The 14,915-nt window shown below is 37.7% G+C and overlaps 1 protein-coding gene across 3 annotated transcripts in view; it reads left to right on the forward strand.

Moving 5' to 3' along the window:
- Nucleotides 1–3,732: 3,732 nt before the first annotated feature.
- Nucleotides 3,733–14,915, forward strand: part of ANKRD6 (ankyrin repeat domain 6) — an 81,176-nt gene continuing 69,993 nt past the window's right edge. For 2 of the 3 annotated variants that reach the window (XM_083373607.1, XM_083373609.1), the window contains exon 1: nucleotides 3,779–3,972. The gene's annotated coding sequence lies outside the window, so the exon portion shown is untranslated. Of the gene's footprint in view, nucleotides 3,973–14,915 lie in introns of all 3 variants that reach the window. The other variant, XM_083373608.1, reaches the window with a different exon arrangement.

Raw genomic sequence — 14,915 nt, forward strand, 5'->3', positions numbered from 1 at the left:
TGACCTGAGTGTGAGTGTGCCTTTTTGGTATTCTGATGGTGATGGGTTAATCCTATTATATCCCAAAGGTCATATCCAGCTTGGCTGGGGCTGATGACTATATCCTGTGTTGGGGTTTTTTTGGTGTGAGGGATTGTTGATTCTAGGGATCTTTGTCTTCCTAATCACATCAGCTTCTAAGCTTCCTGGTGCCAACCTTCCTGAATGGATTAATATATCTGCATTTCTAAAAGCTGGCCTCTGCTGAATTTTCTGCTTGGGGAAGAGGGGCTAGGGCTGGTTTCTGTCTTTTTAAAGATCTTCTCCATTATTCCTTTGGGAAAATATATTCTCCCTTTTTAATATCCCCCAAAATATTTCTCTGGATTCTTCCCACAATAGAAACTGATATAATTATGAGGAAAAATATTGCCCTTTTTGACTTGGTTACATGATACCACAGGAAAAGCCTCAAAAACAACTATAGGTACCAGACCAAGTAAAAAAAGGCATATATTCAGGATGTGCGTTCTTCCCTTATTATGGTTCTCCTACTTTCAATAAGAGTAGAGCTAGAAACCCTTAAATAAATACAGTCTCTGAAAAAAGGTGGAGGTCACTGTATATATTTGTTCCATCTGTTTTTTGTCACTTTAAAAATTTTCTCTTTTATCCTCTCCCCACTTTTTCCCTTTATGTTACTTTGTATTTTACTGGGTTTTTTTTTAAAAAAATTAACCTATATATAAAATGCATAAATATAATCTCATATAAAGGGAGGTCTCATATGCACTGTGTGCTACCTTTGGACAGATGAGAATTAGTTTTGGTTTCTGTTTTAACAGGGAATTCTGCAGAAATAAATGCTGATAGATTACCGTAATTCATAATATTTATTTAAACAATAAGGACTTTTGTTGAATCAATAGACTTAGATAATTGCAGTTACATTTGGCCTGGGAATGTTTTGCTGTCTCTTCTTTCCTCTTTCTTCCAGTCATGGGATTGAATCCAAAGCCTGTCTGTGGGAGGAAGTATTTGCAAGACCTCTGATTCATCTTTCAGCTGTATTAACTTTCCCTTCCCATTTGTAATTGTGCAGTAATAGAACCCTGGTGTTTTCAACTTCAATCCTACTTAGTTAGGCTCCTTAAATATGATGGAATTTCTTTGGCTCTATTGTTTTGGCTAATAAATCTGGTAACTGACTGGACAATTGTCCTTAATTTGCCTCATTAAAACTGGAAATGTAATCTCTTTTCCAGTTTTATTATTTTTTTTAATCTGCTATATTGTGCAGTACATAAATGCATTGCTCTTTTCTTTGGAGTTCTTAGCACTCTGGAGCTTGGTTATTTGCTTATAGATATTTTGTTATTGATACATACTGATGCTACCTAGTTGGATAATGAAATGTCTGCAAGCAAACAACCAAGACCAGAAAGCATGAAAAAACTCCACAGTTCCACCCCGAGTTATAGATATTCTTGTGATTTGCTTAAAAAGAGGTACAGAGCCTTCTGTGGCTTATCACCCTTCCTGGTATCTGTCAGCAATGAGGGAAACCCATTTTACATATCTCAGAATATTTACCAATGTAGATATTTTTTATATATAGTATTTTTTTTTCAAAAAAGGATCAAACCTGTTTCAGATATGACCATGGTTTTGATTCACTGTGTGAGATTGCTTTCAGGCAGACTTTAATGTGCAGTGTTCTTTGTATAATTTTGTGGCCATATGGACATTATTTTCTTTTAATCATTCTGCTTCACCCTCATCTTTTTTTCCTCTTGACAAAAAGCTATTTAGAATAGAGCAAGAATGGGACTGTCCCAAAATATGGATGTTCCATAGATATTTGCTCCTTTCTTTTTTTTAGCTGTGTGTGACTTTCAGACTAGAATGATATCCATTATCTTCCATTATTCTGTCCCTTCCCTGGTTATTTTCTAGAAAATCCTGTTTACTGGTAAAGTACCTATGAATATATTTTGCATACTTCCACACCTGTCTTTATTTTATTTGGGGGAAGATTGAAATCTTTTTGAAGTACTCCGCACTTTATTTCCATCTGACTTTTCACTTATTCATTCCTGTGTGCCAGAATAATAGTACTTGTAAGAGGTGCTCAAAGAAGTTGCTAGGCTTCCAGGCAAATATTATGTTGGAAATATTATATTATGCACATTTTGTGGTGTAAAGTTTTTAGCTCAGAATCCTAATAAATCCCAATGAGATTCTGAACACAGGCAACTGAACACAGGTTTATTCTTTTGATCAAGGGAATAAGCTGGGTGTCTCAATCTCTTTGTCACACACACTGCTATGAGACAAGAGAAGAGTGAGAACAACCTAATCAGAAAAATTCTGCTTTTTATAACTAATACACATTACAAAGTTCCTGCACATCAAAAATTCTTTTGAATTTTCTTATCTATTCCAGCTCAGATACATTTCTGTATCTCTAAGCCTGAATACACAATAGTTCAATAACTAGCAATTAGCCCAGAAACTTAACTTGTTACTTCTAGGCAGCTAGGATAGGGATGCTAAAGAAAAGCTGCTGCATTTATGATCCAAGGAGAAAAAGGGGTGGAAAAAAGAACAAAGTGTTGCAGATTCTTAGCTAGGCTTTATCTCTTGGATCAACACAGTTTAAAGTAACAGAAAGTTTCTTTGGGCAGCACAATTTAGAATACAATGGAGCACATACAGAAAGCAAGCAGGAATAAATGAACAACAGCTGGGCTATTTTATACATGAAAGATTGATTATGCATAAAATTATACACTTTGAAAGTACTTTGCTTGATCTCTTCAGTGGGGCACCATATTGCCCTTATTGATCTCAAGAATCCTATTATTCAAAGTCTCGTTGTGAATATTATTGCTTTATAATGCACAACATAAAAATAAGACTATAAAAGGGCTAAAAAGTGATTTTTAATGATGTTTACATTTTGGAATGCCATCTCTTTTTAAAAAAAGATTATGTATGTAAAGATGCAAGCACTTTCCTGTATATAATCAATTTCCAATAATTTAGGCAAATGGACAGGATTAGACAGAGGAGAAGCTAAGCTAGATCAACTATTCAGAAGTTAGCTATTGTGATCTTAATGCTGGGATAGTTGGTGACATTCTACTGTCCTTTATTTCCCGTTTCTTCCAGTCTTGAGAGTAAATAAGTATGTTCTAGTCCTCCACTTTATCTCTGTTGCATCAACTCTCCCCTCCTATAAGTTATTCAAATAATATTAAATAAAAACAAACTCTATAGATTTAGTGTTGCAGCTCAACAAATTACACATAAAACGCATTCAAATAGGAAAGGCAATATTTGTAAAAATAATAATAATAAAGGGATACAAATAAATAAAGCAAACAGTTCTTATCTGGATATATATGAGTTTTTTTTTCCTCAGAATGAAATTGTATTTTTCATCCAACAATTCCATCATTGCGTTTCGTTTGCGTTTGAGCAACTCAGTCTCCTCACAAGAAAAGGAGAGTAAGGTTGCTCAACAAGTTGGCTGTTTCAGATATCATTACCAAATTGTTCCTCCATTTCTCTCTCTCTCTCTCTCTCTCTCTCTCTCCTCTCTCTCTCTCTCTCTCCCCCCCACCCTTTTCAGTCGTTGCAAATACGGTCTGTTTATTGTTGTAAGAGTCGTATTTTCCACGCAAGGCCACTAGATGGCACTGCGGGAGCGGCTTCCGTACCAGCACCCTCATATTCGCAATGTTTGGAGGCAAAGTTACCTGCGGAGAGACTAGCAGCGAGATTTCGCAGTAACTTTACAAATCCTTCTCCGGAGGGTGGAGCGAAAAGGAAAGCAAAGCGGGCGCTCCAGCGGGACTAGTGAAGTATTGTAGCTCTTCTTCAGCACGCTGTCCTTTTTACACAAATTGGACCACCTACGCAGAGCTTTTTTTGCGATCTGCTGAAGTGGGGTATGCGTAGCAGACTCTCCTGGTGGAAAGTGAAAAGGTGGGACTTTTTATTTACTGAGAAGTGGGGCTATGCCTCGCCTCTGCCTCTTGCGCTATCTACGGAAGCTGTGTGTGTGTGTGTGTGTGTGTGTGTGTGTGTGTGTGTGTGTATGTAAAAGGCTCTTTCAAAACAACAGCTGCTAAATAGAAATAGTCCCTTTGTCGGCCGGATTGGTGCGATTGTGAGACTGTTTCCTCCTACCCTCCTTCTAACCCCAGAATCTTCCAGGGATTTAATCTGCCCCAAGAATCAAATCTATAGTATGTTCTAGACAGGAAGCAGTGAGTAGAGCAAGCCAGACTCTTGACTCTTTGAGTATAAGCAGAGAGCTTTCCGCAATTGAGCTGGGCAACTTGCAACAGGAGTTTAATGTAAATCGGGGATGGGGGTGGTGGAATGGGGAGTGACCCGACCCTCGGATGAAATATATGTGTGGTTTGCTTCTAACACATCCCCGGCAGCAATTCATTTGGACTACAAAACGCTTCCAGATGGGAGGCTACGACTAATCTATAGGTTATATTGATTGTGTAACGTCCCATCCCTTTTTCCTGGATGAGCGCTGACAGAAAAAAGAAAAAAAAACCCACAGGCAGAGGATCAGTATCTGGGCCTCCAGATGAAATGGCAGGAGATTGATTGTGCAATGTAAGGAAACACCCACTATCCAGTGGAAAAGCACCCCACTATCCAGTGGATTCACCACCTAGAACAGGGGTAGGCAACCTCGGCTCTTTTATGACTCATGGACTTCAACTCCCAGAATTCCTCAGCCAGCCAGCCAGCCATGCTGGCTCAGGAATTCTGGGAGTTGAAGTCCATGAGTCATAAAAGAGCCGAGGTTGCCTACCCCTGACCTAGAAGAATGTGAGTTATTAAATCATGACAGGCCCTTCCTAGCCATTTGATTAGGGCATAAGAAAGGAAAAAGGTTGAGTGATCAGTGAGTCCCTGCTTGTTTACTGTCTCCACTAATTAGAAGCTTGTCTACAATCTGATCTGTGTTAGCCAGGGCTGCTGCTAAAGCATTTTGTTTAGGAAGTGAAGTATTAGAAGTTTTATCACTTCCTGTCATCTGCCATTAAGTGGTCTCATCTTATTTTACACCATTCCTAAACCTGTCTTCCCCAACTTTCCTCCACATGGATTGGATCAGATACTGGTTGTAGTCCCATCACATCTCAGAAGAATGAGATCAGGGAAAGCTGCCTGAAGAGTAGATACTTTAATGGAAGATTAAATATTATGGGCAGATAGTTTAGGAGATTGAGCAATAGGTGGATTTTTCATTGTGTGGAAATGTTCTATAAAGCTGCTAACTGAGTAGTAGGTCGTCAGATAAAATGGTGTCACCTATCTTGTCATTTCTACTTTCCAGTTTATTTCCTGAAGTAATGCAAGGAAAGATGCTTGGGAACATGAAGTGCTGTATTGTGACCTCAGAGATGAATTACTGTAAGGTGGCGTGATCTGCACCAGTTTTATCACAAGAATAACCATTCAGTGCAAAAGGATTTTGTGTTAGTTGGGGTTTTTTTTAGGTTTTAGCTGAACGTTATCTTTTTTTTATAGCCAACACTGGCATGGATGAGTGCATTGCAGTATTCCAGTTGCAAAATATAACCTCTTGTGAATTCCACATATTTTAAAAATCTAATCTGTTGAGTTTTGTTTCTTTAGCTGGATAAACAACAAAGTTCTCAAATTGCAAATGATAAGAAAACATAATAGTTAGCACTGCCAGAGGTAACATGTGAGATAACAGTTATTATTTTGTTTGTGGTTGGCTCATTGTTGTCCTTTTTTCCTATTATCTGATAAAAGCTTTATAGAAACTAGAAAAGCCATGCAGAATAAATATTTATTACAGTGAACATAATTCCAATGTAAGTGTTATAACCAGTGCTTTTTTTGTAAAAGAAAAAGGTGCCGGAACTCACACATGTCATACAACCCGCCTTGCCTACCCTACAGGGTTCCATCCAAAAAAGGTGCCGGAACTCCATTCTGAGCGTTCTATGAGAAAAAAAGCCCTGGTTATAACTATGAAGCATTATAGTAATTATGGAAGCAATGAATTACGAGTTAGCATTGCACCTCTTTGTTTTCCATAGGAATCACAATGCCTGGTAGTTTTGTCATGTTTGTCGGTGTTTCGCTCACTTTAGTTGATTAGAAACATCAACATTCAGGCTTTCCAAAAATGTAAAGGGACCTGCTCACATCCAGAGTGATCGTGTTGAATGTTGTCTTTGCTGTTGATCAGTAAAGGACACTCGAGTCACATGCTTATTTTACTGAAATTCTGGAAGAACTAAGTCTCCTGAATTTCCACATATCACAATTTATACAGGAAGACAATCGAGCAACAGGTTTTGCTTAATCTCTGATAACTGTTAACCAGTGCACTAAGTTTAGATATCATGAGGCAGTAGTTTCAAGAAGATGGCTTAGGCAGAGTTGCAGTGAATGGGTTCGAAAGGAGCCAAGCAATAGGCATTTTAAAAAAGCTCTTGAAATAATGAATTCATGTTGTATGAATCTAGCAGTTGCTATTTGTAAATCACAGTTAGTGGCTTAGTACAGGTAATCTTCAACTTGCAACCATAATTGAGCCTGGCAATTGTGATTATAAGTCATGGTGATGGTCTTTCCCACAGAGCTAAGAGCCTGGAATTGTTGGTATGCAGGAAGAGGGCTTCCCAAGGTGTATCATAGAGTTATGCAGGTTCTGCTTTAGCCAGGCACATTTCCTGTCTATTGGTGACAGGATAAATTATTCTGAGTAAATCCTGTCATTTTCTATGACCTTTTTTGCCACAGTCATTAAACAAATTGTTGTTCACAACTTACAAAATAGTTGTAAGTCATGGTCGTGACTGCAGGGTGTTGCAAACAGCCATAAATATGGGCTGGATGCCAAGCACCCAAAATGCAGTTACATGACCATGGAGGGGATGTGTGACAAAACTTTGAAATCGGGTTATAAATAGTTTTCTGGAGGTCTGTCACAACTTCGAAGTATCATTAAGCGACCCTTTGTAAGTCAAAGGCTACCGATATGTCAGGTGGATCCACTCAGTGGTCAGTTATTTGGCAAAATACAGTTAAGAAAAATAGGGTTTAGTGAAGTATATGAAATATATTTCTTTTGTTTTATGTTATGTGTTATGTTAGGACACAAACCACTCTGATATCAGGCTATACTACCTCTCACTATGTGTTAAATGTCGCTGATGCTATTATTAGCATCAACATATTCATTTATGCAATTGTTTATTATCCTAATAAGAAAGAGTAAGCAAGGATAGCACCAATAATAATAGGCACCTTCGGTGCGATCCCAAAACATCTGGAGCATCATTCAAACACCACCACCACCATCAGTCAGTTGCAAAAGATACTTCCCTGGAAAAACTTACATCGTGCAATATTACCTTTGACACCATCAAACAACATCTTCCTAAGCCAAGTTCTTGGGAAGAACTTGATAGCTGTATAAAAATGCCAGATCCAATCTAAACATGTGGCTGACTATGCACCAAACCACTCTCAGTTATCGAGAGTGGAAATCCTTGTTTTGACAGATAAACACCACTAATTGTTGTATTTTGGGGGGGGGGAAATGAAAGAATTGTTTTGGTGGAGTGAAAAGCTTATGACAATTATGGCTAATTGTTAGTAAATTATTAATATAATTACACTGTAATTATGCAGGAAGTCCTCAACAAAAGAGCAGTTGATTTAATCCCTGAACCGCCTCAGTTAAAGATACCTATATTTATAAGAAACTGTATTGAGAGATTGGTGGGGGAGTATGGTTTTATATCAGGATTGTATTTTCAATACAGGTAGTCCTCATTTACTGACCACATTTGGGACTGGCACTGCAGTCATTAGGTGAAATATCACACGACTCCCTCAGTTTATGACATGAGTTCTGGCTGCAGTTGTTAAGCAGATTGTGTAGTCATTAAGTGACTGTGACATGTGACTTCCTGCTGACTTTCTCATGCACTTTGCTTGTCAGAAGCCACCTGTGAAGGTTGCAAGTGCCCATAATGTGATTGCAGGACACTGCAACTCATAAATGTGTGCTGGTGGCCAAGCAATCACATGACTGCAGGGGTTCTACGACGGCCACATTGTAAGGCTCTTTTTTCAACACTGCCGTAATTTCAATCACTTGCAGAACAAGTGTTTAGGAAATGAGGAACATCTGTAAATCTTGATCAGCCAATAGCTGACATACAGTGTGTGTGTGAGGGAGTTGCAATGGTTGGGATAGTGGGATTGGGGATCCAGGTTCAAATCCACACTCAGATATGAAAACTTGCTGAGTGGTTTTAAGACTCTTGCTGTCTTTCAGTCCAGCTAACTAATAATATTAGTGCGACATAAAATTGGAGGCAAAAATATTTTGGAGGCAGTATATCAATCTAAAACTAAATAAATAAAGCTGTATTAAGTATCATTTATAGGTAAACTTTTACAGTATCAAAACAACCTGTTAATTAAAAAAGGTTGAAAATCAGTTACATCTGGGTCTTTAGGAATGGGTTTATCCATACCTGAAACCTGTAAAAGAGATGTTTCCATGTGTGATTTATAGATTTTATACAATGTGCATTTATAGTAGTTATAGTATTGCAACACTATGTTGATCTTTTCTGGTTACTCTTTTTTAAATATAAAATTGGGGGGGTTGTTAATTAAACTTGTGGATTGCCAATACCCATCATGGCTTCTCATTTTTCAAATGGCATAATTTATCATATAAAGATTATCTTAAAGGTGCTTTTTCAAGAGGCCTCTTCAAAAAGCACATTTGAGACAACCATACACAAAGATTACCTTGTTTTTCATTCTGTTCATTAATAGCCATTCAGTTTTTAGGCAAATTCCATGCCTCTGTCACTTCTGACATTTAGTAGCTTACAAATCTTATTTCCCTCTCTCTGTTGATTCGACCCATAATTCCCGCAAGTTTCAGTGGGGCTTACCTTCGCTTGATTGGCATGCTTTGCTCCAAGTTCCTTACAGTATTGTTTGTATTTTGAATATCTACTTTGCTACAAGATGGATGATAACATTTCCTGCAATTTTCACCATTGTTTGTTGCTAAAAGCTTAATACAACTGTCAGTAGATAGCCTTTTGATCAGTTACATGCTAAACATGATCTAAGGTCAATGGAGTGCTTTTTGTTCAGAGATTAACATTTGAGTCCATTTCATGAATAGGAGGCCAGAATTCTCCATGTAATGAACTCTCAGAAATAGTGCTAAGTGAACAGAAGTTTTTTTTTTCTCTTTCACCAGTATAGTTTGAATTTTTGGCTCCAGAAAGTACATCAGAGATAACAAAAGAAACCCTACATCTTCTATATCATATATGTATATGTTTGTATAAAACTTACTTGCAATCTTTGTGTAACTTATTAAAAACCATTGTAATTATTTACAGTACGAAAGACTACATGCAGTTGTAAAGGGCGAAATGTTCTGGTTGTTTTAGATGAAATTAAAAATAAGAAATAAATCGTGATTCGTCTCAGCTAGTAATTGTTCCAAGTCTTTGTTTTTTGTACCAAAGAAACTTAGATTAAAATAAATTTTACATGCATCTTGCTGCCAATTGTGTGTATAGCTGCTGTCATTAAATTATCATTTAATTCTTCGAAATGTTTTTACTTGTCTTGAATTAATAATCCTCATAAAATATTTGCTTAAGCCATCTCTTGTTTTTAATTTTTTATAACAATATCTAAAAATTAAGAAATTTGTTTCATTTAAACTTTCTTACTTAGTGAACACTTACTTGGAATTTTGCCACCTCAAAATGTATCCTAAGCATTATTCACACATTTTGTATATTAAGAGTTTTTATAAAGCAACACTATACATATTTCTCAAAAGGTACTGTGCTTGATTGTTTTTCTTCCCTCGAGATGGAAAAAGATTATTCTGACCAAGACTAACAAGGTATTAGTTTATGGTACACCATAATGTAGGGCTGGAATGCATGATCATGTTATAGCAAAAGGCAGGATTAGACATTATATGTATACTTTAGTTTTAGGATCCAAAATAGAAGTTGAAGTTTTAGCCAGTGAAAAATAGTGTACCGTATTATGAAAAATACAGGGCAGATATTTTCTTTTTTTGATAAACCAACTACAGTACAAACCATAAACTGGGTTTACACATCAATTGCTATTGGATAGAATGGTCTATTTATTTGGTTTCCCTTAGGATGATATGCAAACCTAGGCTTATGGTTTGTTGTGTATATTTATAACTAAACGATGGATATTGATATCTCTGCCAAACATCTACCTTATGGAGTTGAGTGACTATATTTTAAAGTAAGTAAGTGTATTTGAAATGAAAATCATATGTTACCTTATTTTAATAGTATTTTATAATGCTTGCTTTATATTTTCTTGGATGCCATTCAAGGAAGCAAACTGTTTAAAAGCTTTTAGGAAACAGGACAAAAATTGTTCAATACCACGATCCAAGGATAGGCTTCTCAAGGAGTGGGCAGATCACTGTTTCTCTTAAGTGCAGATGGAACTAAACTCTTTCCTCAGAGATGAAGTCACCATTGCCTGGACCTAATCACATGTTGTCTCCTGGAACGCTGTTAGGTATATGACTATGGCCTAACTGGTTGGGTTGGCAATATATATAGACTATGATTGTATTGTTGTAATAGAAACTGTATTGTATCACTTTAAATGTGTGATGATTGGCCAACGCTGTTTTTCCAACGGCCATAAGAGGGAGCTAGAGACATAGCTTCTTTCTCTCTGTTATACTCTCTGTTACGTTTGCTGATTATTGTGGTTTGTGGGTTTGCTACTGTTTCCTAAATCTGAAGAACTGTGTTTTGACTTACGGACTGGTAAGAAGACTCTGTATTGGATAATCCTTGGACTATTGTTATTTGCTATCATTTCTTTACCCGTGTATGACCTGGAATGATTTTTTTCTTGGACTGTGCTATTGTATTATTTCACAAATGCCATAGCCCAGGGGTAGGCAAGCTTGGCTCTTTTATGACTCATGGACTTCAACTCCCAGAATTCCTGAGCCAGCACAGGAATTCTGGGAGTTGAAGTCCACGAGTCATAAAAGAGCCAAGCTTGCCTACCTCTGCCATAGCCAAACAAGAGGAACATGAATGTAATGCCCAGGAGGGTGAACACACATTGCAAAGACATTTCTAAGAACTCACAGATTCAACCTTTTCCTGTGTAATAACGAAGCTAAACTCTATCTTGGTCAAATGCACAGGATATGCACAACTGAAGTCCAGTTGGGACATATGGGTCAGATATTACTCTCAGTGGACTTGCAGGAGGTGTTCCTCTGGCTCTACCTCCTCAAGAGGGACCAGATCACAAACAGGCTGCTAGTTGGCTATCTGCAGATGCAAAAAGAAAAGAAATATAGTTAACTTACACTGGTCTGGTCACCACAAGGTAATCCTTAACAAAGGCTCAAAGTTCACAATCAATGTCTACAAACACTGTAAGCCTGATGGCACTGTATGGTTAAGAAGAAAATGAGTGTGTCAGAATTGGCTATTTATTTGCTTGAAAAGATCATGGAATAAAGACTTATTTTAGGCCACCCAGAAGAAATTCCTGTAAAAAGGAAAAAGTAGGAAGGCAGGAAATCTACACCATAAAAAACTTGTGATCCTAATGACCATGGCAGGAGAAAGAAGGAAAAACAAAGATAAGTTACAAAAATGAGCAAAAGACAGTAATTTTACATTTTAGGGCTGGGTTTACATAACTATATAACTTTTTTTTGTTTTACAAGTGGTATAAACTCAGTCTGTATCATTGGCTGTGTCCAAACGCTTCAGAAAGAAGAATCTTGCAATATAGTCTGTCTTCATCTATTTTAACTTTTATTGAGTTGCAAATCTGTTTTTATTGGCTGTCTACTTGCATAAGGGTTCTTTACCTCTTTACTGGGTTTCCTTCTCTCTTGTTTGGTGATCATTTTTATTTCAGTTGTAATTGAATTTGATTTTTTTAAAACCTCTTGGGATTTAATATATGTACCGTAATTGATTTTTGTCTTTTTACTAAAGTAGCTATCCGTTAAAAATAAACACGCATTTTTTTTAAAAAATTGAAATTTAAAAGTCCCTAAAATGTATTTGAAGCAGCTGACATTGAGACAGGGGAACAGTGATGATGTTACCTAGTGTGGGTAATTAGACATCTGCAAGGAAACAACAAAGCTCAGAGAGCTTTGAACATTGCTTGTATATGGGGTGTCTAAACATCCTGGGTTAAGCTGGGTTGGGGGCAGTGGTGGGATTCAGATATGTGAACAACCGGTTCTCTGTGTGGATGCCGCTTCTGGAAGTCCATTCTGGGTCTGGACAACAAAAAAATTACAGTAGCTACTGGTTCTGCTGAACTGGTGCGAACTGGCTGAATCCCACCGCTAGTTGGGGGTTTGTGCAAAATTCCTTCAAATCCCTTACTGGGTCAGAAGGTTTAGTGTTTATCAGATACAGAGTTTAATATGTGACTGGGAAGCTTTTTGCATTGGTACGAACACCTCTCCAATTTTAACAATTTCTAAGAGAGGTGAAAGAAGAGTGTAGCCTGGAATGTACCCTGGAAAATGAGAGGAGAATATCTACAAAGGATACTCAGAAACACTGTCCTGGTAAATTGGACCGGCAGGAAATGGAAGATGAAGCCTGACTTGTTTTTCCTCTTGAAAATGCATCCTCAGGATGTTATTCTCATTGCATCCAAGCAAAGAAAAAGAATAAAGAAAAGTTTTGACTAAATTTACCAAGTGGGGTTGAAAGCGGGGATTTTTATGGTTCATCATTAATTGTGTCATAAGAAATGATTCTTGAGATTCTAATGGTACCCATGTGAAGGATTTAATTTTTTTAAAAAAAGTGTTTATAGAAATCATACTCGTTTTTGTTTTGTTTTTTACCAACTCTTGCATGCAACAAATGGTTGAAGCAGAAAATCAGGTGAAAGTTGGAGGAATTGAAGCATATCAGTTTAATTTATTTCAGTGAATGCTTTATCTTGTCAACCTTTTTCATGGCGATTTCTTTGTTTCGAAATCATTTTGGCTTTGGACTGCAAGAGGGTTGAAAGGAGTCTTTAATGTGTCAGTTAAGGCAGTTTGCAAATATAAATTCCTTGCTGTGAAGGAATTTGTGGCCCCTGAAGCTGAACAAACCAATTAAGTTATCACTTCTCCCTAAGATAAGTAGAATAAATACATCTATTGTAATAAGATAACATGTATCGGGCACTATTTAGCCAAAGCAAAATATTTTTAGGTTCATTGATGTACACCGCCCTGAGTCCTTCAGGAGAAGGGCGGTATAAAAATTTAATAAATATAAATATATATATATATATATATATATATATATATATATATATATATATATATATATATATATGTTTTCTGAGGTTTTCGCGGGTGCCTGTATGTGGATCCTTGGTTTTTCGGGTTTTTCCCCGCGTAGAACTAAAGGTGTAGGCGCAACGTTTCGACGAAATCCCATCCGTCATCATCAGGCTAGTGGTTTCTGCTTCCTTCTTCTGGGAGAAGTATGTGGCTGTTTGTTTTTCTTTTTTAAACTGCCAGAGGGGGTGTGTTCTGTGAGTGGAAGTGTGCTGATTGGGTGGGGATTATGTGTGTTCTGATTGGATGGGAGTGTGTTTTGAATGGTGGGGGTGTTCTGATTGGGTGGGGGTGTGTTTTGAGTGGATGGGCTGGTCTCAGCTGCCAGCCTTAGACCGGAGCTGGTGAGTTGTGCTGTTTTTGTTTGCCTTCGTGTTTGTGGTGGTGCCATGTTTTTATAGTGGGTGTCAGTTTGCTTATTATGTGGTTTGGAGGGGTTTAAAGTGGCTGATGTTGCAGCTGTAGTTAGGTTTCTGTTTTGTGGTTGTGCCTCTTTATCATTGTGGGTTTGGATTTGCTTTTTGAATAGTTGTGTGGTGGTGATGTCATGTGATGTTATCATGAGTTTGGGTCTGGTATCATTCTTGGTGGTTGAGACTCGTCTGTCAATCAAGGCGGGTTTCCAAATAGCTGGTAGGCGAGAGGTATCATCTCGTTTGTTCATGCTGTGGGGGCGTTTTTCTATCTCAATGGCTTCTCTGATTATTCTGTTGTTAAAATGTTCAATTTTGGCGACAGTTTTGGTTTTTTTAAAATCAATTTCATGTCCCGTGGCTTCAAAGTGTTGGACCAGGGATGAAGTTTGTTCTCCCTTTCTGAGTGAGTTTTTGTGCTCTTCAATGCGTGCACTTATTCTTCTGTTGGTCTGTCCGATGTATGTGGTGGGGCAGGTGGTGCATGGGATTTTGTATACTCCTTGGTTTTCTAACCCAATTATGTCCTTGGGGTTTCTTAGGATGGTGGATACTTTTCTGTCTGTGTAGAATGCTGTTTTGATGTTGTGTTTTTGGAGGACTTTGCTGATTCTGTCTGTGGTCCCTTTTAAGTATGGGAGGAGGGCTTTGCCTTTTTCTTGTTCTCTGTCTTGGGTTTTTGTGGGTGTCTCTCTTCGGATTAAGTTGGTAATCATGTTTCTTTGGAATCCATTGGCTGTTAGTACATTAGTGAGGTTGTGTAGTTCGGTTTTTAGGTGTTGTTTGTCAGCTAGTTGTTTTGTTCTGGAGATGAGTGTCTTGGCTACGGAGTTGATCTGTGCTGGGTGGTGGTGTGAGAGTGCATTCAGATAGCGGTTTGTGTGCACAACCACAAAACAGAAACCTAACTACAGCTGCAACATCAGCCACTTTAAACCCCTCCAAACCACATAATAAGCAAACTGACACCCACTATAAAAACATGGCACCACCACAAACACGAAGGCAAACAAAAACAGCACAACTCACCAGCTCCGGTCTAAGGCTGGCAG

This window comes from Vipera ursinii (assembly GCF_947247035.1).
Source record: "Vipera ursinii genome assembly, chromosome: 1".
Lineage (NCBI taxonomy): Eukaryota > Metazoa > Chordata > Lepidosauria > Squamata > Viperidae > Vipera > Vipera ursinii.